Source organism: Syngnathoides biaculeatus, chromosome 16, assembly GCF_019802595.1.
Source record: "Syngnathoides biaculeatus isolate LvHL_M chromosome 16, ASM1980259v1, whole genome shotgun sequence".
NCBI classification, from domain to species: domain Eukaryota; kingdom Metazoa; phylum Chordata; class Actinopteri; order Syngnathiformes; family Syngnathidae; genus Syngnathoides; species Syngnathoides biaculeatus.
In genome coordinates this window covers 6,527,967-6,551,584 of record NC_084655.1, presented here as the reverse complement: position 1 = coordinate 6,551,584, position 23,618 = coordinate 6,527,967, and the positions used below count along the sequence as shown (strand labels likewise).

Here is a 23,618-nt window from a genome sequence, read left to right as displayed (position 1 = left end):
GGGGGATTCTGGCCAGCGATGTCTCACTGTTTTGCCCACATGAGTGTTAAAGTCCCACTGGACAACAGCGGAGTCCCCAGCAGGGGCATTCTCCAACACCCCCTCCAAGGACTCCAAGTATGATGGTTACTATACGTACATTCGTGCAGATGTTTTCTCTCGGCTGGCAAAGTTTCCCTCTTCCTCCGTCCTCCACGATTCCTTTTGGTTTTTACTCATCCTTTTCTTCGGATATTCGCCTAACGCCAAGGATAAATGTACATAATTTTATTGTTCTTTACATTAAGTACTTTGAATGCTTTTGGTGGAGGTGAGGGCTTGGAATGGATTAGGCTGTTTACATGTAAAAAGCAGTTACACGTACAAACAATTTCATAAAAAAGAACCAAAGGATTCGGTGAATGAATCTTTTTGATCTAATCTTTTTGAGGAATTGATTTGAGTGATTCAGTACGCTCACAAAAACTACCGTACCTATTAGTAGATCCCATGGATCGAATGGCTGCACAGGAGTCTTGCAGTGGACCACAGTGCAGCTGCAATGTTTTTTTTGTTTTTTTTTCTTTTCACCTGAAAGCCAGCGGGAGGCATCTTCCTAGGATGAAAGAGCAAGTACACAAGCACATACACACGGTGTGGGGCTACACGAGAAACACACTCACACACATACACATCCCAGTCACTGAAGCATGGTTGCTAGGTGACCACATTTCTATGCACACACATAAACACTAACATCACTCCAGACTGACAGCAACATTTAACACACATTTTGAAACAAAATCACAATTATCAACACTTACACATTCACGTAATCATGCTACACACACACACGCATCCACATATAAGCACTCACAGAATTCAAATTATTCAGATGCTTACATTCAACAAGTTTCACACAAATGCACGTTGTTTACGGTACACATATGCACTCACAGGCAAAATTGCAGTTACAGTATCTACACGCACATTTTTACACAATTATAGTACACAAACAAGCAAACTCACACATTTTATTTATAAATTCCTGCATATTCGCATGCACGAACAACTATACACATGTACGCACACACATACATGTATTCATTTACACACCTGTAGACGTGTACACTCACTCACACACACACACACACACACACACACTTGTCAACTTTTTGTTATAATGTTTTGGAATGGTCTTCAAAGGCCCCTCATCTCACATGTACCAATGTTGCCCCCCCCCCCTCATTTTTTACCACTTTTTCCCCCTTCCATCAGCACACAGTGAGAATTGACAATGCTGCACACTTTCATCTGCATTCTGTTCAATAATGAGATTACATTTATTAGCTGGGTTATTACTTCAAGCTTTGTTGGGCTTTTCTACTTCTGCTGTTTTTTTAAAATTTGATTGTCAAACTCCTGAAGTTCTCAGATGACACCATGGTCATCGCCCCCGTCAAAGACAGTGATGAGTCTGCGTATCGACAGGAAGTGGTGAGACTAGAGCTTTGGTGTGGTCAACACAACCTGGCGTTGATCACTCCAAAGACTGTAGAGATGATTGTGGACTTCAGGAGGCATCCTTCACCACAGCTCCCCCTGATGCTGTCCAACTGTCTTGTGTCAACCATTGAGACCTTCAAGTTCTTGGGAATTACAGTTTCAGAGGACCAGAAGTGGGAGAAAAACATCTACTCCATCCTTAAAAAAGCCCAGCAAAGGATGTACTTCTTGGAGCTTCTGAGGAAGCACGGCCTGTCATAAGAGCTGCTGGGACAGTTCAACACAGCCGTCATCCAATCCGTACTGTGTACCTCCATCGCAGTCTGGTTTGGGCCCACCACAAAAAAGGACAAACTCAGACTGCAACGGATATTCAAAACCACTGAAAGGATTGTCGAACTACTGTAGGTCCAGAGCATGCAGGATCCTTTTGGATCCTCCACATCCTGGCCACCAGCTCTCCCAACTCCTTCCATCGAGAAAGCGCTACAGATCAATGAAAGTCAAAAGTAGCAGGCATTCGAACAGTTTTTCCCTCTGGCAATTAACTCATTAAATTCTTGATCAGCAAATCTACTATTTTTCTGCCTTGTGCCATGTTAGGACACTCACTCACATCCTGCTGGTCCTATCACTATTAGTAATATATTTGTAGACTATCGCACGATTCGTCACTTTAATCTGCTCCCTTTGCGCAATTGTCATTGCACTGGTCTATAAAAGGAACCGAAAACGAGTAAAGGAACTGCATGCAAGTTTAACACAGTGTGGGATGTTGACACATGTTTTTTTTTACATCTGCACAACTCTTAAAAGGAATTGTTCCTATAAACAAAAATGTCTTGATCTTTTTTCATGTTGGTTTGTTGTTCTTTGCTTTGAATGTCGAACTGCCAGAGAAGAATTCCTTATGTGTTTTTACATACTTGGCCTATAAAGCTTGTTCTGATTCTGATTTTACTTCAATAAGAAAAAAAAAATCAAATGTGTGTTTTTGCACAGTGTGGACGTAGCTTTTAGTTCACATTGTTTACAGTACACACACATGCACTCACAGGCAAAATTGCAGTTACAGTATTTACACACACATTTTTACACAATTATAGTACATGCAAACATGCAAACTCACACTTTATATATAAATTCCTCCACATTCGCATGCACGCACAACTATACACGTGTACGCACACACCCACACACACTCGCAGACTTTAAACGTCTGGCTTCAATTCTTTTATATGTGTATATATACTGTATATGTATACACACAAACTGTTATGAAAGGTATTTTGATCTCACATACACATATGTGTGATATCTATACATACTGTATGTAAATATAAGTGCGGTGATTTTTTTTTCTTAAAACGACTCCCTAGAAATCCAAGATTTAAAATCAAGTGTATCCTTGATTTTTGTGTTTTCACCGTGGCCCTAATCCTCCTTTATTGTAAGCATGTTCCTGCATGCTCCACAACAAGTAAACACGATTATGTCTGAGCGCTTGGCACACATGTAGCTGTTCAGTTCCTGCAGCGACATACATTACATTCCCGCCTGACAGGGGTGGGTTTCAAACAGCTAAGTGTTGTTGGTTCTCTCGTCTCTTTGTCCCGGCGAACCCCTCCCTCGGACGGTATTTCCCATCTTTGTAGGCCGTTAGGATCTTCTCGTTCACATGAAAAATGCAACAGTTGACAACAGCACCGCTTAGAAGTTGACTGCGCTACAAAGAAAAAAGAGGCGGTGGCGGGGTGGAATTTTTCAAAGGCTTGAGCTCACAGAGCATCTTCAATGCTGAGCAACCTCCAACATTGAAGAATGACACAAATGTCCTATGAAGACCAAGGTTACACAGGAAGTGGTTTCAAATTCAAAGCAATAAAGGAGGTGAGGGGCTTTTTACACTTGGACAAAAATGTTTGAAGTGTAAAGTGTGAAACCTTCACACGAGGAGTTGTTCGGTAAGTTAACCAGATCTCCACTGTGCCACCCTAAAGTCGTACTTGAAGGGGGGGAAAAATGTTTTTTTAAAACGTTTTTTTTCCAAGCTTTAAGAGGTTTACTTTTGTTGAATTTTACCTTTAGAAGACATTTCCTTTTTGTGTTTTTTTATTCGAGAAAATGTAGATTTGATTTAAAAAAAAAAAGGCCTTTAGACAATAAGAATGTAAACGCTGTGTAATACCGATCATAAATGTACTAGCTTTATTTATTTTTAGAATTATTATTTTTTTTAATTTATAAAATTACAAAGGGTTTGTGCATCCCAATGATCCTAGGAGCTAAGTTGGCTGGGGCTTCACTCACCTGGTAGGGTCATCCATGGCTAACAGGTTCTATGTGAGGAATCAGACAAAGCATGGCTAAAAGACCCCCATGATAGTAGACAGAAATGGATTCAGGTTTCCCTTGCCCGGACGCAAGGCATTGGGGCCTGCCTCTGGAGCCAGGGCTGGAGGTGGGGATTGAAGGCTGGGCCTGCACACATGGGGCTCGGCCGGGTGCAGGCCAAAAGGGTAACGTGGGCTCACCAGCTGTGAGAGGGGCCATAGGGGTCGAGTGCAATGCGAACTTGCCGCTCCAGACACCGGCTACAGAAACTGGCTCTAGGACATGGACTGTTACCTCTTTGGAAGGGAAGGAAGTCGAGCTGGTGTGCAAGGTCGAGAAGTTCCAATTAGATAGGTGTGGACTCTCCTCTATTCACCGCTTGGGCTCTGGTACCAGTCCTCTTGAGAGGGTTGGACTCTATTCGACTCTGGAGTTGACCACAGTGAGAGGCAGGTGTGGGTATACTTATTGGCCCCTGGCTTGGCGCCTGTATGTTAGGGTTCCTCCCGGTAAATGAGAGGGGAGCTTCCCTCCGCCTTCGAATGGCTGTTTGTGCCTATGCACCAAACAACAGAGTACTCACCCTTTTTGGAGTCCTTAGAGGGACTGCTGGAGAGTGTCTCCTCTGGGGACTTCATTGCTCACGTGGACAATGACAATGAGACCAGGAAAGGAGCGATTGGGAACAACCCCCCGCCCCGATAAGCCAGATGTGGTGGCTGGGGCATCTGATCCGGATGGACGCATCCATGGTTAGGTGTTCTGGGGATGTCCTACTGAAAAGAGACCCCAGGGACAACCAGGACATGTCAAGAGGCTATGTCTCTCGGCTAGCGTGGGAACACCGTGGGATCCCTCCGGAAAAGCTGGAAGAAGTGGCTGGGGAAAGGGAAATCTGCCTATCCCTGCTAAGACTACTGCCCCCACGACCTGTCCCGGAAAAGCGGTAGAAATGGATGGACATTTAAAAAAAAAGAAATGTTTTTTGTTACTTGTAAAAATGGAATCACAAAAGAATGCATTCTCAATTTTGATTTAAAAAATTCTCAAGAACATTCCTTAGATTTAAAAAAAAAATTCATGACAATAAAGTTGCATTTCTTGACACATTTTTGGGGGAAGTTATTTTTCTGTCAACCAAAACAAGTCATTTATTTTTCAGAAAAGTTGTCAATTTTCATGGAATTTTTTTATAAGTTTGTAAAACCAAAGTTCTTTTCCCCCTTTTCTAATCATAGTATTATGATTGTCTTTTTTTCCAAGGGTTGTCCATAGTATAACACTTTACTTGTGCAGGTGCATCCATGTTAATTTTGTCACGTCAGCCTCAGTGAGCAAGGGAGGGGAACGAGATCAAGGCATAAAGTGGCGTGCCGCACTTGTGTGAGAGCCTTTGGCTCCATTCAAATAGTTGCCATGGTTTCCGGATGTTTCCATGGAAATGCTGCCTGCCAATAAAATGAATGCGAGACGGCGGTGGCGGATCTTTGCGGCAGGTTGGCAGGAAGGTGCGATCCAGCCGGGCAGGGAGGCAGCGTGAGGGGGTTGAGGGGAGGCGATAAATGGGGGTAAACAAGTGAGATGGCTGCCACGGCAACCCAGCAGGTAAATCCATGTCAAGCATCCTTCATGGAAGCTTTGCACATTTCTTGTCCCTGGTGGAGGTAACAAGCCTTCAAATGAGTGTGTTTGTATCCTTCCATCCGTGGCTCATTGTCACTGTGAAGGACGGAAGTATTCCAGCATTCCTGCGTTGCCACAGCAACGCTGCAGAGAGCAATGGCCGCAAGAGGATGGATGGAGGGCGGGAGGGAGTGGGCGTGGGCTGAGTGTGGGCCAGTGTGAACAAAATGCTGCTTGATTGCCATTAAAGCCCCAAGCTTTTAGCATTTACTCCTCGTTAACACTTGACTTCGCGTCCCCCTCGCTCTGCAGCCGACATCCTTCGGCAACCACTTAAAATACTGTATATATACCACATTGTTTGAAAGGGGGGGTGACTTTTTACATCTTTTATGGAGGCACGGTGAACCAGCTGTAAAGCATTGGCCTCACAATTCTGAGGACCGGGGTTCAAATCCCGGCCCCGCCAGTGTGAAGTTTGGATGTTCTCCCTGTACCTGCGTGGGTTTTCTCCAGGCACTCTGTTTTCCTCCTACATACCAAAAACATGCAACATTAATTGGACACTCTAAATTGCCCCTAGGTGTGATTGTGAGGGCGATTGGTTGTTTGTCTCCATGTGCCCTGTGATTGGCTGGTGTTCAGGGAGTTCCCTGCCTTGTGCTCGATGACAGCTGGGATTAACTCCAGTCCTCTTGCAACCCTCGTCAGGATAAGTGGCTCAGAAAATGCATGGATGGATGAAATACCCAATAATATAAAAATATCCAACTTACTTTGCATAAACTATTCTTTTCACCTCTATTTCGGCTTGTCATAATATTATTTGTAAGAATAGTTATTATCCTTGTTCTAATCTAAGCCATTTAATCTTAATAAGTAGAAAAGTATTTTTTCATGATCAGAATTTAAAAAAAATTATTCTATGGTGTATTTTTAAAGGAATAAAAAGGACATAATATGAGGAGAGGGAAAAAAACATTTAAATTTAATGTGTAAAAAATGAAGATTAAATTTTCATTTCTAAGGAAAAGCAGACTATGCTAGACTATAAATGAAATTGAAATTTAAATAATTGTGAGAAAAATACGTGTGTGCAGATGTGTACGATATGTTCCTTCCCTCCTTCCATCTTCTTTTGATGGCGTAATACTGCAGCCATCCAGCTCGGGAGGAGGAGGAGGGATGTGGTCACCATGGAGACCAGCGACGCACCTCAAACGGCATCAATTTCAGCACATCCTACTGGGCTTACAGAGAGAAAACCGAGAGGACAGTCGCCATTCCGCATTTGTCATCCTGCTCGGGAGTGATGCGGGTGAAAAAAAAAGTGGACAGAAGAGCGCTCCTTTTGATGCAGTCCCATCACATGTCAGAAGGCCGGGACGAGCGATGCTATGCTTGGAAACATACAGTCGCTCTCAATCACTTCACGGACAGTCAGGCACAAAACGACGCTCTGCCACTCAATCCTGTCACACCTCTGCTGCTTTGTCTGCACTATATTTGGTGTCATACATGGTTACAGTAGTGTTCAACATAATAGAAATACAATTTGGCTAACCAGATTAATCTACATTTTCAGTATATTTTTTTTACTGCTACAAGTTACCTGTAGGTGCAGCACATTCTCAGAACACCAATAAGACCCAGCATTCATGATATAAACACTCTTTAGTTTGTGCACTTGGGTAATTTTTTGAATCTGGTGTATTTAAAAAAAATAGCAGTGTGACCTTCATTCAGTGAGGTCATCAATTTTGTGAAAAACAGGTGTGAATCTGGGGCAGCAGAGTGAAGCAGCTGTAGAGCGTTGGCCTCAAAGTTCTGAGGACCGGGGTTCAAATCCCAGCTCCTCCTGTATGGAGTTTGCATATTCTCCCCGTGCCTGCGTGGGTTTCCTCTGGCCACTATGGTTTCCTCCCACGTCCCAAAAACATACAACTTTAATTGGACATTCTAAACTACCCCTAGGTGTGATTGTGAGTGTCTGTCTCCATGTGCCCTCCGATTGGCTAGCAACCAGTTCAGCGTGTACCCCGCCTCCTCCCCAATGACAGGTGGGATTGACTCTAGCATTCCCACAATGTCTGTGAGGATAGGTGGCTCGAATACTGGATGGATGGAAGGTGTGACACTGCAGATATTTAATTGGATCTTTTCATGGGACAACACTGAAGAAATGACTCTGAGACAATGAAAAGTAGCTGTGTACATCTTATATAACCATGTAAATTCATTGTTCCCTCAAAATCCATAGATGTCTAAACCACTGGCAACAAAAGTGAGTAGACCTTGAAGTGAAAATGCCCAAAGTAAGGTCAGTTAGTCATCTTCCCTCCTCAGTGTCATGTGATTCAGTGTTACAAGCTCTCGGGTGTGAATAGGTAGCAGGTGTAAAATTTGGTATTACAGCTCTTACTCACACTGGTCACTGAAAATACAACGAGGGACCTGATGGCAAACAACTCCCTGAAAATCTGAGAAACAGAATTGTTGCTCTACATAAACATGGCCAAGGCTGTAAGAAGATTACAAATACCCTGAAACTGACCTGCAGAACAGTTCCCGAGAGCATCGATAGTTTAACAGGACAGGTTCCACTCGGAACAGGCCTCGCCATGGTCGGCCAAAGAACCGGAGTGCATGTTCTCAGCGTTATATCCGGAGGTTGTCTTTGGAACATAGACATACGGGTGCTTCCAGCATTGCTGAAGAGGTTGAATACTTCCAAGATGACCACTGCCTTACTAAAGAGGCTGAGAGTAAATGGGATGGACTGGCCAAGCATATCCCTAGATCTAAACCTTATTGAACATCTCTGGGGACTTTCTCAAATAGAAGATGGAAGACTGTAAGGTCTTGGCTATCCGCCAGCTCCCTGATGTTGTCGTGGAGGAGTGCAAGAGGATTCCAGAGGAAAATGATGAATCTCTGGTGAACTCCAGGCACAGGAGAGTCAAATCAGTGTTGGAAAATAATGGTGGCCATCAAAAATATTGTCACTTTAGGCATGATCACTTAGGGATGAACTGACTTTTGTTTCCAGTGGTTTAGAGATTATTTTGAGTTATTTTGAGGGAACAATAAATTTTGTGTTCTATAAGCTACACTGACTACATTGCATCGAAGAGTAATTTCTTCACTGTTGTCCCATGAAACGATATAAATATCTCCAGAAATGTGAGAGGTGTACTCACTTTTGTGAGATACCGTACGTAGTGATGTAATACCACACATATCCCAGTGTTATGGGTTAAACGTGACTCGATAGTCATACATGTTCTGTCCTGGTATCAAGCAACATGTGTCAAGAAGTGACTAGAAAGACACAATGCATCATTAGCTAACTGCTCATGTTAGCCTCTAGCTTCTGTGTGTTATTTGATCTGTGCAGATGTACCTAATAAAGAGTCTGGTACACTTGTATCAATGGTGTGTTACAGCATGTGTCACTTGTGTTTCACGTAAGATCATCATCTTTTAGTCTCTCTCTTTCTCTCGTACCCCCTAGCTCATCTGTCTGTCTATCCTTCTGAGTGGCATCATGTCGTTGTCCTGCTGTCTAATCGATAACTCATCTCTCAACATCCGTCCCCTGCGAGAAAACAAACGTCCTTCTAGTAGATACACAAAGAGGATGAGGGAGGATAATTGACACACTACACAAAAAGACACGAAGAAGAAGAAGGAGAGGATTTTGCGCCTTCTCCAAGGTTACGCTAGAACAAGGGATGGATTGAGGGAGGTGTGGGTGGGGCATGATGACGTCCGCCCTTCACGGCTGTCAAAGGCTGCCGACGCCAACCTTGACCTCCAGATGACGCTCGCTGGGTTCTTCTTCCGCACGCCGGCCGGCTGAGCGAGCAATCGAGCGGTCGCAACGTGAGAAATCACTTAGACTCCAACCATGTGCGAGAATTGACATTTCCATCACCCCCACTGGCCAATCACACGTGTTGAATTTAAATGCAGCAGAGGGACAAATGTAGTTTGGCTACTGAACTTGTCTCCAATCTAAATGATGCCCTGGTTAGTTGGCATTTGCATTTACACCACGTGTAACTCGGAGCGGGTTTGGTTTACTATTTTAATCTCCATACTCAATGTGTCAATATCCACCAATCCATTTTCTCTTGTCCGCATAGCTGGTAATTGCAGCCTATCCTGGCTGACTTGGTGAGAGAAGTAAGGTTCACCTTGGATTGGTTACCACTCAATTGAAAGGCCCATCGAGACAAACGACGACTCATATTCGTACCTTTGGACAATTTTGAGCTTTGGGTATCTGGTGTCTATCCCTACTGACATTTTATGAGAGACGTCGGCTCCACCCTGAATAGGTCACTAGTCAATGGCAGGGTAAATACTGTAGGTAAAAACAATTATTCCACAATATTCATCAATCAATTTCTCATACCGCTTGTCCCCATAACTGCAGTCGATCCTGGATGACTTTTATTGAGACTTGGCGTGACACTAGACTGGTCGCCACTTAACCTCAGGCAACATACAGACAACTATTCGCTTTCATGCTCACACCTATCAGCAATTTAATTCTATTTAGGCTGGCAGGTATCTAGGGTTCTTCCACTGAGTTTTGCAAGAAAAGTTACGTCCAACATGGACTAGGCACATATAGAGTAGACTATTGTGAAGAGAAACAACTGGTCATACCCGCACCTTTGGATAATTTAGTCTTCATTAGATCCACAGGTATTTGGAGTCTATTAAACTGGCTTTTAGTGAGAGGAATTGGCTCCATTCTGAATTTGTTGCCAGTCAAACGAAAAGCACAAATAGGCTAAAAATACCCACTTTATTTACACCAATGAAAAATTAAATCCTCCTTAAGTTTGTGGGTAACTGGAGTCTATTCCATGTGATTTGGCAAAAGAAGTAGGTCCACCCTGGACTGGTCTCCAACAAGTGCCAAGCCATGCAGGGATTAAAAGGGTCCCGAAAAGGAAGGCCTATGGGGCATTTCTAATTGAGCCCTATGAATTCTGCCTAGCAACAAGTGACACTGCCAATGCAACAAAACACGTTAATTTTGGTGCTAGGTAAAATTCCCTCACTGTCTTGTCATGTTGACACACTTCCATAATTAGGTTAGTGTGCAGCGTAGTGTTAGATTTCTGGCAAAAGCCTGGATGTCACGTGAACTCGTGTACGTGGACAGAAACTGGAGGCGTAATCCAAAAAAGTGTAATGGGATTAGGACAACCAGATTTGGAAATCTGCTAATTTGATAGCAAAGGAGCATAACAGCCCGCGGGGCCAGGTATGTATACAATTACACATATTATGGCAACAACACTCTCAAATACTTCAAAACAAATTCCACGGAAAGTTTTTGGCTGTTACAGACCACTTGCATTGGGGAAAAGAGGGGCGGTGACCCTATGTGATTCAGATAAAGATAAGGATCAAGGAATTTGTTCTAAATTTTTTGCCACTGGAGTGCATTTTCTTTTTACCTAAATGGGGCACTCAGCCACCAATGCAGATGTAATTGAAAAACCTATTTCGTGTTTTTCCATTTGGGTTTGCTTGTATCATCATCATCAGGTTTGCAGTGACCCACCTTTTCACCTGAACCGGTATAGTCTATTTCAGGGGTGCTCAATGCATCGATCACGGTGTCGCGAGAAAAAAAAAGAAGACATCAGACATCTGACCTTTAGCTCACCGCGCATGTCCAAACAACGACAGTACAGGAAAACACGCTAGTCGGCGAGTTCCCCCCTATTTTAAGCCCTTGGTTAAAAAATCTTATCAAACAGTTTGAACAGTTTCAAACAGAGTAAAGACAAAAACTTATCACTTTCACATGGAATGTGAGGCGGATTTTTTTTTTTTCACAATGTCATTTTCGAAGTGTGTTTGTCTCATCTGGCAGTGTAGTGAAATGTGTCCTGGGATTTTCGAACTTTTTATGGAAAATACGACCCCGACATTCTGCTGCAAATCAATCAAGCTGAGAATGAGAAAAGTGAACGAACTAAAATCCCAATTGGCCGCACAGCAGTCACTTTTCACACAATATAGTTCAACAGTGAAAGCCGCCACCGAAGCATCTTTCCGTCTTCGTCACATCATCGTTAATAATAAGAAGTCCTTCCAAGACGGAGAGATAGTAAAAGAGGCATAGTTGACTCGTTGTTCCGATCTTTTAAAACTAAGGCGGAAATATTATCTTTGATAAAATCCCTGCAGCTGTAAAGGAGTACAGTTACAAGGCGGTGCGAAGCCATGGCTGAGAATTTATGTGGAAGGACATCGCAGATTGTGAGTGTTTCTCACTGCAGTTGGGCGAATCCACTGACGTGAGTGACACAGCCAAAATGTGCATTTTCATTCGTATGGTATTTAGTGATCATCAACGTGTACTCAGATAGTTACAAAAAATGTTTATAGTTAATTATGTTGTGGGGTTGGCTTCCGGTTTCTGAACTGATGACAATTCGGAGAGGCTCCGACCTGCGAGACCGTTCAATAACTAAATTCTGCTGAATTTGGACTGAATGTTGTGAGCACTCGACGTGGGACGCCGCTGGTGACGACTTCAGTGGACTAAAATCATCATCTGTATAATTTTAGTACCCAAATTGGAGCAGTTTGCGTTCGTGTTGAAGCTATGCGGCTTAGCATAGCCTAGCCTAGCTCCGGACAATCAAGCAACCTTTGTAATGAAAAATATTTGCTGAGGAGGTAAACATTCAAGAGTGAGTACCTACACAGCCAGCAAAACCTACGTTTCGTTAACAACGAGGACTGTGAGTACTTACACACTTACTTATACCAATTTAAACGTGCCTATAGGCCCAGACCGCCTTAGCTTAGCTGGCTAACAACGATTAGCATTTCCGATCAAACAGTGCTGTTGAAGAAGCATCCAACATGTTTAACTTCATAACGTGTACGGCCTAAACAACGGGTACAACAAGGGACGTGAGGACTTATTGGAAATTCAACAAGTCTTATGTTAATACCCAAATATTAGCCGTATTGTTCACGTTGAAGCTGCTCAGCCCTAGTTTAGCACAGCGCGCTAAGAACTTTACCCAATCCCTTAAATCTACATATCCTTTGAATCCTTATATCCATTACAGGTAGTATGTCATTTGTGTACCTTATGTGCTGACTGTGTTTATTTGTTAGCTTTTATCTGACTTGAACTTTAACATAGATGAAGTAGTATGTAAATTGTGCATCTTATGTCTTGACTTTTTATATTTGATTGCTTTTATCTGACTTTAACTTTGACATAGACTAAGTAGTGTGTGAATTGTGTATCTTCTGTGCTGACTTTGTTTATCTGATTACTTGTTTTTGTCTATCTGCAGCCCGTTGGGCAGCACATTATTGTGCTATCTGTCGGCTGGTCCCAAGCTCGGATAAATGCAGAGGGTTGCAGCCGGAAGGGCATTCGGCGTAAAACTGTGCCAAACATCTATGAGCATTCAACAAATGACTTCCATAACTGATAGGTCGTGGCCCGGGCTATCTACGCCCGCCCCTGGCACTGTTAATTTGCAAGGCGTAGGTAAAAATTCAGGTAATTTAGGTCGAAGACAAAAAAGAGGAGGAAAGCGACTTAGTCGGCAGAAGAAGAAGAGGCATGCACAGTCCCTACAACTGTGTGTTGGGACTTTGAATGTTGGGACTATGACAGGAAAAGCTCAGGAGTTAGTTGACATGATGATTAGGACAAAGGTTGATGTTTTGTGCATCCAAAAGAGCAAGTGGAAAGGGAGAAAGGCTAGAAGCTTAGGAGCAGGGTTTAAATTCTTTTACCATGGAGTAGATGGAAAGAGAAATGGAGTAGGGTTTATTTTAAAGGAAGAGCTGGCTAAGAATGTCTTGGAGGTGAAAAGAGTATCAGATCGAGTGATGAGTCTGAAATTTGAAATTGAGGGGATTGTGTATAATGTGATTAGCGGCTATGCTAAGTACGATGTGACCTTGAGTTGAAAGAGAAATTTTGGAAGGAACTAGACGAATTTATCCTGACCATACCAGAGAGGGAGTTGTGATTGATGCAGATTTCAATGGACTTGTTGGCGAAGGAAACAGGGGTGATGAAGAAGTTATGGGTAAGTACGGCATTCAGCAAAGGAACTTTGAGGGTCAGATGGTGGTGGACTTTGCAAAAAGGATGGAATTGGCAGTGGTGAACACTTATTTCCAGAAGAGACAGGAACATAGACTGACACAAGAGCAGAGGTAGGAGCACGCAGGTGGATTATATTTTGTGCAGATGGTGTAATCTGAAGGAGGTTACTGATTGTAAGGTTGTGGTGGGAGAGAGTGTAGCTCGACAGCATAGGATGGTGGTGTGCAGGATGACTCTGGTAGCGGGTAGGAAGATTAAGAAGTCAAAGGTGGAGCAGAGAATCAGGTGGTAAAGTTGAGGAAGGAAGAATGCTTTGCGGCCTTTCAGAAAGAGGTGAGACAGGGTCTCGATGGACAGGAAGAGCTCCAGGAAGACTGGAATACTACTGACAAGGTATTCAAAGAGGCAGGCAGGAGAGTACTGTACTTGGGGTGTCTTCTGGTTGGAAAGGGGAGAAGAGACTTAGTGGTGGAACCCCAAAATAGAAGAAGTCATCCAAGGAAAGAGATTAGCAAATAAGAAGTGGGACATGGAGAGGACTAAGGAGAGGTGGAAGGAATACATTGAGATGCCACGTCGGGCAAAAGTAGAGGTGGCGAAGGCAAAACAAGAGGCATAAGATGACATGTATACTCGATTGGATACAAAAGAGGGAGAAAAGGGTCTCTACAGGTTGGCCAGAAAGAAGAATAGAGATGGGAAGGATTTACAGCAAGTAAAGGTGATTAAGAATAGTGATGGAAATGGAGCCAGTAGTGTGCTAAGTAGATGGAAAGAGTACTTTGAGAAGTTAATGAATGATGAGAATGTAAGAGAAGGTAGAGTCAAAGAGACACGCATGAATGACCAGGAAGTGGCAATGATTAGGAAGGGGGAAGTTAGAAAGTCACTGAACAGAATGAAAAATGGAAAGGCAGTTGGTCCTGATGACATACCAGTGGAGGTATGGAAGCAATTTGGAGAGTTGGCTCTGGAGTTTTTGACCATCTTATTGAGTAGAATAATAGCAGGAGAGAAGATGCCAGAAGAATGGCGGAAAGGTGTGCTAGTCCGCATTTTTAAGAACAAAGCCGATGTTCAGAGCTGTGGAAACTATAGAGGAATAAAGATGATGAGCCACACAAGGAAGGTATGGGAAAGAGTAGTGGAGGCTAGACTCAGGACAGAAGTCAGTATCTGCGAGCAATTGTTAAAATTGTTAAAAAAACCATACATTGTGATTTCTGGATTTTTCTTTTTAGATTATCTCTCTCACAGTGTACATGCACCTATGATGAAAATTTCAGACCCCTCCATGATTTCTAAGTGGGAGAACTTATATAGCAGGGTGTTGAAATACTCGTTTTCTTCACTGTATGTGCTGTGCATGTATGTGTTTTGAGCATTTGTATGTGTTGTGTGTTCATGTGAGTGTTTGTGAGTTCATGATTGTTCGTGTGTTAATGGAAAATCATCAGTTGACGTGATGCTGCAGGTGGGTGGAAAATGGCAGAATAGAAAGGAGGAGGAGGAGGGGGTGAGGGAACATGGAGACGTGTGTGTGTGACTCAGGGAGAATTGGGGGGGGAGTTGTATCCACCCCCCACCCCCAACCCCTCCAGCCCTCTTACCCTCTCGCCTCCCCCTTAGTGGGGGCACAGAGAAGAGTCATTGGTCCTGGGGCACTGGGTGACATATAAGCGAGGCGGCGGCCTTCCTCCTTCACACACACATTTATGCAGATCAAACACATGCACAGATCCGACACACACGTGCAGATCCCATACGTGTTCAGACACACACAAACACACACACAGACACAAAAGGCCCCGTCCCTTCTCATGCATATATGACAGCACACGGCGCAAAGACGGGAGATCGCACGACAGGAGGTCTTTCTTTGTGTCATGGTTTATCCGTCTAGTCAATATGGCATCTGCTCAAGTGATCTCTCCTTTCCCTTCTCCCCCCCGCGCCTGATGGTCCTTGTCTAACTGTTTCCTTTCTCTACATTTTGGTTGTTCCCTTTCTTCACATTGACAAAAAAATGTCACCATATAAAGAGCAAATATATATATTTTTAATTTTGTTTTGTAAAAAAAAAAGCAAGAAAAAAATACAGGAAACAACATCTCTAACTTTGAGATTGTCATTTAATTAATCTTTGAATGTTTTTTCTATTTAAGGTGCAACCAAACTCATAACCTTTGTTTTGTTTTTCCATACATTACATATGTTTGAGGATAAGCGTTGAAAACATCTCCAAAGACTGAGACGAATTGTCCTGAATTGTTGAGATATTGCTTAAGACTCTTTTTGCTCATCTCTTTTGACCACATTTTTTGGCAAAAGGTTAAACCCCGCCAACCTTTACAAAACCAAGCACCCTGAATCCATGCGGTGACCATTCAGAAGAATTGCCACTTCCTCTAGATCATGAACTTGACCCATTGCCATCAATGCGGTGTGCAATTGATCATTAATTTTTCCTCACAACTTAACAACAAAACAAACAACAACAAACAATAACCAAAATATATTTCCTGAAGTGTTGTGTTTTATATTATTGGGGTTCCAGTTTCATTGCCGTCTGCCCCCGTGCACCTTGCTAGGTAACACAGCTCTTTGGCCTCTTTCCAGAGGTTACAGAAGTAGCCAGAATTCTGGTGTAACAGCGTGAGGGCCGTCAGCCACACGCATCGGGGGTGTGGGTGGGGTTTGGTGGGGTGTTAATTATTATACTGTGCCTACCAAAGAGTGAACAATGATGACCACAGCAGCACGTGCACCATGGTCTACCTGCCTGAATGACTTCTTTCTCCTTTCTTGCAACATATCGCAGCTGATGACCCGAAAGCCCACTTTATATTCTCGTGGTCGACAAGGCCCGCAGTGCATCACGTGACCTACGCATTACCCCGCGCAGGACTCCTGCATGCCTGCAATGCAAACGTCAAAAAAAGTTGCTGCGCGGGAGAAGCCACAAAGCTCATCTCTCATGATAGGCCCCTTTTGGTCACATGCTGTGATGCCATACTCACCCTCCCTCCCTGCTCCACGTATCACCTGCACCGCCGCCTTCTTGATCGATTTTGCAGCATAATTAAACATATCATCTGGTCATTTAGGTCAGTTTGTTCAAGCAGACACTATTCCACGGTCGCCATCGTTCATTAATACGGAAAGGAAAGTAAAAACGGCTCGACCGGATAATCCACCCTGTGTCGTCCTCGCCGATACCAGCCGCAGTGACACCTCTCTTGAGAGGAACTGTAGCATATTTTAAAAATTGCGTGTGTGGGTTGCGCCCAAGTTTAAAGCAAAGCAAAGCAAATTTATTTGTGTAGTGCATTTCTTACACAAGGTAACTGAATGTGCTTTACATGATACAATTTAATTTAATTTCTTTCATGTTTTAGTGAAACTATGCGTGGGATAACCACAGTGCCGTCAGCCTTAATGCTGTGGATTAACAGCACGCTGATTTTCAGCAGAGGCAAAGGAGTAGTGGCCTCTGTGACCCACGAGAGCTCGTGGCGTCTGAAGTGCATCGCTACCGATCCTTCTCTCCCCACTAAGGAGCATCTGCAAGAGGAGGCACGTCTTTGATTGACAGCTGAAAGTTTTGGCAAGGTGGCATTTTGAGAGCATTTAGCAACATGCCCAAAGCATCTGGAGGATGAAAGATCAAGATTCTAGATCATTTTGAAGCCTGATTTCACACCCCCCCTACACTTTTTCTTTTTTTTTTTTTTAATCCATGCATGCATTGTCCACTTTATTAAAGCTTTTCTGTTGTGTCAAATTTGCAGTACAATTTTGGTGACATTTGGTTGTACTTTATTCATTTATCATTTAAAAAAGAAAAATGCGTTTTGTTTTTTTTTTTGGTTTGTGTTTTGGGTCAAAATACAAAGACTCGCACTTTTTTGCTCGTCATGTATTGCAAATGTCGCTGCAGCCTATCCCCACTTACTTTGGACAAAAGACAAACTACACTTTGAACTGGTCGCCAGTCAGTCGCAGGGGACATACAGAAACAGACAACCATTCAGACTCACATGCTCACCGTCTTTGAGTGGTAACCGAATCCACGGCTGCTTGCACTGAAATCAGATGAATGTACCGCCATATTATCAGTAATTAGTGCTATTTTAATTTTTTGTTACATTTTTAACCAAAACATAAAATAAATGATTTTTTTCTTCTTCCCTTGTTTTTACATTCATCAAAGGAATTCATGTTTAAATTTTAAAAATGATTATAAATAAGTATGAAATCTAAAGTTTTTTTGATTTGATGAATTTAGTTAAATTTTTATTAATTGGAAGAAATGAATACATACATTCATTAATAAAAAAGCTCTTGTTCTTATATATATGCAGGGTGTCCCAAAAAATGTACACACTTTAAATAATTGTAAACTTGATATTTATCATCCATCCATCCATTTTCTTAGCCGCTTATCCTCACAAGGGTGGCGGGAGTGATGGAGCCTGTCACAGCTGTCAATGGGCAGGAGGCGGGGTACACCCTGAACTGGATGCTGGCAAATGGAGAGAGACAACAGTCACACTCACAATGACACCTAGGGACAATTTAGAGTGTCCTAAGAATGCACGTTTTTGAACTGTGGAAAGAAACCAGAGTGCTCGGAGAAAACCCACACAGGCACAGGGAGAACACGTAAACTCCACACAGAAACCCCAGTCCTCAGAACTGTGAGGTCAATGCTTTACAGCTGCGCCACCGTGCCGCAATGTTTATTATAGTTCTCATAATTTTTAACATGTAAAAGAATTTGCAAATATCATCATTCAAAGTGTGTGTGTTTTTGGGACACCCTGTATATATATATATATATATATATATATATATATATATATATATATATATATATATATCATATTTGTGTTTGGGTAAGAAAAAAATATTGAGAATTACCCCTTTTGTTTTGAAGAAAATCATAATTCTACAGTTTTAGGTAGGGCCAGTACATACACTAGATTTAAAACAAAAAATAGGGGTTAATGGGTTATGTTTGCCCAAGAAATCTTACCAAGTCAAATTTTCCTGTTCTTTTTTCACATCTTTAAAATAAAAAGTATACTCATTATTTCACCACATTTGTTCTTGTTGTTTTCATCCCATTTTTTGCAGTGAGGGAAACACTGTGGCTGACTGAACTGACCCGTGGGGGCGTAGACAAAAGGCGCAAAAAAAACAACAAAAAAAATCAATACAAGCTGTCAAAGTTGATTTCATGTTGATGATGCTTTACAACTTTTCCGTTCTTTCTTGAAGGAAAAAAAAATCCTACAGCCAGGAGCATGCAGTGGGATTTAAAAGCTCCTGTTGGCCTCTTGTACGCTTGCTGACCCTGGCCTCAGCAGACCACTCCATTATCGCAACAGCAGCTTACATCAATGTAGCCGGCGGAAGTGTCCATACAGCGCTCGAGCGCATCGTAATGTACACTTCAAAGCCCCAAAAGGCGGCGCGAGCCTTCCTTCCCGGCCTCATACCGACGGGAAGCTAAGCCGAGGTGGCCACGGAGAGCAAAAAGATTTTCTAAAGCAGGCGGCTCAGCACATCCTTTACCAGTCACGGATTCTTCACCGCATTTCCGCGTACAAAAGCTTCCCTTTCCAGTTTCGGCCGTGACACTCCAAAGCGCCGGGGGTGGCGGCCATTTCGAGAGAAAACCCTTTCATCACCCACGTCGCCCATCTGGAGAAACCCCCTGAGAGCTTAATCACATGACTGCTTCTTGATAACTTCATAATTAGCCCCTGAGTACCAGAAGCTGGGCCAAATTCCTTTAGTAGAAACTCCCTGTGACCCCAGTTTGACCGATTGATATGAAATTGGGTGGGTATCATCACAGTATGCATGAAAAGACCCATTAACAAAAACATTTCAGTTTAAAGCAACTGTTTTGGTTTGTTGTGCCGCCACGAAAATTTTAAAAATAATCAGCCCCTGACACCAGTTTCACCAATAAACAGAAACGTGAGGACACACAGAAATGTCTCAAGGACCCATGCCTAAAATTTAACAGGAAGTTGTATTTTTGTAAATATTTTCTCAGTCATTTAACCTGGAAAATAATAAAAAAAACATAATCGCGAGTTTCACCGATAAACATGAAATTAGGTGGGCATGTCTATCATGAAAAACTGCAAGAAAAGGTCTCAAGATCCAATGACTAAAGCTGAACAATTTTCAAAACAGGAAGTAGTCTATTTTGGTTTGAAATAGCTATTCTGCGCAAATACCCTCAGTAGCACACCACGGAAAGTGAGAAAAAAATTCTGTCTCAAGGGTCCACCTTGCAGTTTTTTTGTTTTGTTTTATTTTGTTGAAAATTATTTTGGGGTGAAATCCTGGGTTCATAATTTTGCCAAAGAGAATTGGTCCAAAAGATCCCCAATCAGAAACAGGATACGCATAATAAATGTTAAAACCTCTTATGCCTCTCTGCTTTGTAATGTTTGCGAAGCAAGACCTTTAAGTTTTGATCACTCAGAGGATTGAGCAGATAAAGCTTTCAACTATGTTAGTGGCTCAATCCGCTCACGATCAGTGTAATTGACAAACGGTCATTTAGTCATCAGCTTATTCTTCCAAGCACCGACAACTGCCCTCACACGCACGACACAACACCGTCACTCTGGTCACTGACACAGATGTTTCATTGCTGCCGACGCGACGTAACCGAGGCAATGGTTCGCCTGATGGCCAGCGAAGCCGTGTGCTAACGTGTCAACAGTTCTCAAATGGAGGACACCATGGAAGGAAGTGAGGTGAGAGATTTGTGGTCACCTCTGCTGACAACAACCCCACCACCACCCTGTCCAGCTTCATTAAAAAAAAAAAAAAAAAAATCAACCATGAGATTAGAGAATGGGCGAGATGACAAAGACAAGTGTCATTGTGCATCATCAGCAATCATTAGTGAAGAGAAACACCCAGAAGCAGTATTATGATGACTACACAAGGGGCAGTGAGGGTGCTCACTAACACAATGGCACACAAAAAGTCACAGCAGACCCAAATGTTGACTATGCTCTATGCATTGCTAATTTGCAAATCTGACATTATATATATATATATATATATATAATTTTTTTTAAAGAAATGAGAAATATTTTCATTTAAAATTTGGATTCTAAGAAAAGTTTAGATACACACATTTTCAGGAAAAGTAAATGGGGAAAAAAAGTCATGGACATTTTAACTTTTTTTTTTTTGGAGGGAGCTGAAACTCCCATGTTTCTCAGCGACAGCCCAGAAACTTGTCTGATCTAGACAAGATCTGTGTGAAGGAGTGGGCCAAAATCCCTCCTGCAATGTGTGCAAACCTGGTGAACAACTACAGGAAACATTTGACCTCCGTAACTGCAAACAAAGGCTACTGTACCAAATATTAACATTGGTTTTCTCAGGTGTTCAAATACTTATTTGCAGCTGTATCACACAAATAAATCGTTACAAAATCCTATGTTCTAATTTCTGGATTTTTCTTTTTAGATTATCTCTCTCACAGTGGACATGCACCTATGATGAAAATTGCAGACCCCTCCTTGATTTCTGAGTGGGAGAACTTGCAGTATAGCAGGGTGTTGAAATACTTATTTTCTTCACTATAAAACATGGCAAGCTCGCTGAAAATGAAAGAATCTGCATGAAATCACTTCCTGGTGCTGGATGTTCTATTTTTCCTTTTCATGAAAGGTGGCCTAATATATTTGTTTATCAGCATATGCTAAGAGACATGTGCTCCTTTAAAGTTCATAATGAGCAGCATGGCAATACCATATTGTGCTTGAATAATGGAAAAGCTCACCCAACAGGTGACGGTTCACATTCATGACGCTCCTTTGATGCTTTCTGGCCCACAGTCAATGACTGCAACGCCACCGGCAGCACGCGGGCCTGGCTGGCATCTGCTGCGGTCTTTTAATGCCAGACGGCCATGCGACATATGCGCAATGTTGCCTTTGCCGAATCACTACACATGTCCAACGTCCTAAAAAGAACAACAGGCCGCCGCTTCTTGTCATGGGACTTTGTCATGGGAGTCGTCCACACACATGTGGTTAAATCAGTAAATCAGGCATGCAAATGAAACATAATGCCAAAACTGGATTTAAAAAAAATCTATACGAAAACCCCAAACAACTACTTTTATTTCTATTTTGAATAAAGAATATACAGTTCACGTTCACAAAGTTTGGATACATGTGCTTTTGCCTGCAAACGTCCATCCATCTATTTTCTTAGTTGCTTATCCTCATGAGGGTTGCAGGAGTGCACCCCGTACTGGTTGCCAGCAGATCACAGGGGACACAGAAACAAACAACTAATCGCACTCACAATCACACCTAGAGGCCATGTAAAGTCTTCAACTGACCTACCAAACGTTTTTTTGGGATGTGGGAGGAAACTGGAATACCCTCAGAAAACCCACCCAGGTATATGGGGAGAACATGTAAACGCCAGAGAAGCAGGGCCAGAATTTTAACTGCAGTCCTCAGACCTGTGAGGCAGATGGTCTAACCAGTGCTCCACCATTCCACCTTTCTAAAAATTATGAACTATAAAATATGAAGACTTCAAACACAAAAAGGTAGCTTTTTATTTTCAGGGAAATTGATGCATTGTGGGTGAAAAATGTCCCTCACACACAAATGCAAGAATAAACAACTGGATTTTATAATATTCAACTCCAGTTTACTTCTACATGTCATAAAGATATTTGGTAGGTTAAATGAAGACTCTAAATTGACTGTAGGTATGTGAGGGAAAATGTGCACTGTGATTGGCTGGCAACCACTCCAGGGCGTACCCTGCGACCCTCGTGAGGATAAGCAGAACAGAAGATGAATGAATGAATGAATATTTTAAGAATCCCCAAACACTATTTTTTCATTTTGTGAGTTTGTTTTTATATTTTCTTTCTGGAAAAAAAAAGTCTTCTTCTTTTCCTTTTGGCGTGTCCACAGCATGTCATCTCAAATGTTTTAGCCTGGTTTTTGGACTTAATAAAAACCTGGTGGTTGTTTTCTCTCATCTCGAAATGTTGTGGCCATTAAAAATAAATCAGAAATTCGTCAAGAATGTGTAACAGTATAACATTTCGAGACTAAATTAAGATTTTAATTCCTACAAATTTAAATTACACATATTCAAGGCATCCTGATAAATTGTGGGTAACGAAAAAAATGTCGCAGACACACGAATGGAAGTGGAGGGCAATATGCAAATGTTTGATGCATCGCGTGCGTGTGGGTGTGTGTGTGTGTGTGTGTGTGGTTTCACGCACCAATCAGCAGTTAGTGTAGGCGGGCTTAGCATCCCATCATATTACACAGTTTATGGAGAAAATGGAGAGACCTTGACGAGGACTGTCGCAGCAGCAACAGTTGCCAAGGAAACCTGATGATGATGATGATGATGGCCAGGGATTAGGGAAGGGGATGGGCAGCCGCTGAGGTCGATGCAGCTGAGTTTGTTAAGACAATTCAGGGCTTTGGCACCACCCTTCATTGAAAATTTAAAATTACATCAAGGAAAATACAACCAACACAACACAATACAACCAGCCATAAAAATGGAGATGATTATTTTAGAAAACTACAAACCAAGAAAACCACCAACCATAACAGGACTCACGACAAAGTCTCAAGAACTCCTGCTCGGCACTGAACTGGATGCATTTTGATTTAATGTGGCCATTTGGGGTGGAAGCTTTAAAAAAATGCTCTCTGGAAATCCCAAAAGAAAAGTCCCCAATACCAGTTGAACCAATGAAGACGAAATTAAGTGCATGTTTATCATCTCTGATACTTTCAGAAAATATTGTCTGTAACCGAACAGGAAGCCAACTATTTGGGTTCTAATCACTAATTTTGAGAGAATTCCCTCAGTAGTGTTTCCTGGACAGTTAACAACAACAAAATAAATGTAAAAAAAATCAGCACCTGACACCAGTTTCATCGATAGACATGAATTTGGATTGATGAGTCTATTGTATCAGGACACAAAAAACTCCGAAGGACACGTGCCTGAAATT

At 42.3% G+C, this 23,618-nt stretch overlaps 1 long non-coding RNA gene across 1 annotated transcript; it reads left to right on the top strand.

Annotated features, from left to right (window-relative positions):
• The first annotated feature begins 11,188 nt into the window (after window positions 1–11,188).
• Window positions 11,189–17,748, top strand: LOC133515118 (uncharacterized). The gene is made up of 2 exons (XR_009798962.1): window positions 11,189–11,771; window positions 16,960–17,748. It is a non-coding gene; the product is annotated as an uncharacterized LOC133515118 (long non-coding RNA).
• The last annotated feature ends 5,870 nt before the right edge of the window (window positions 17,749–23,618 follow it).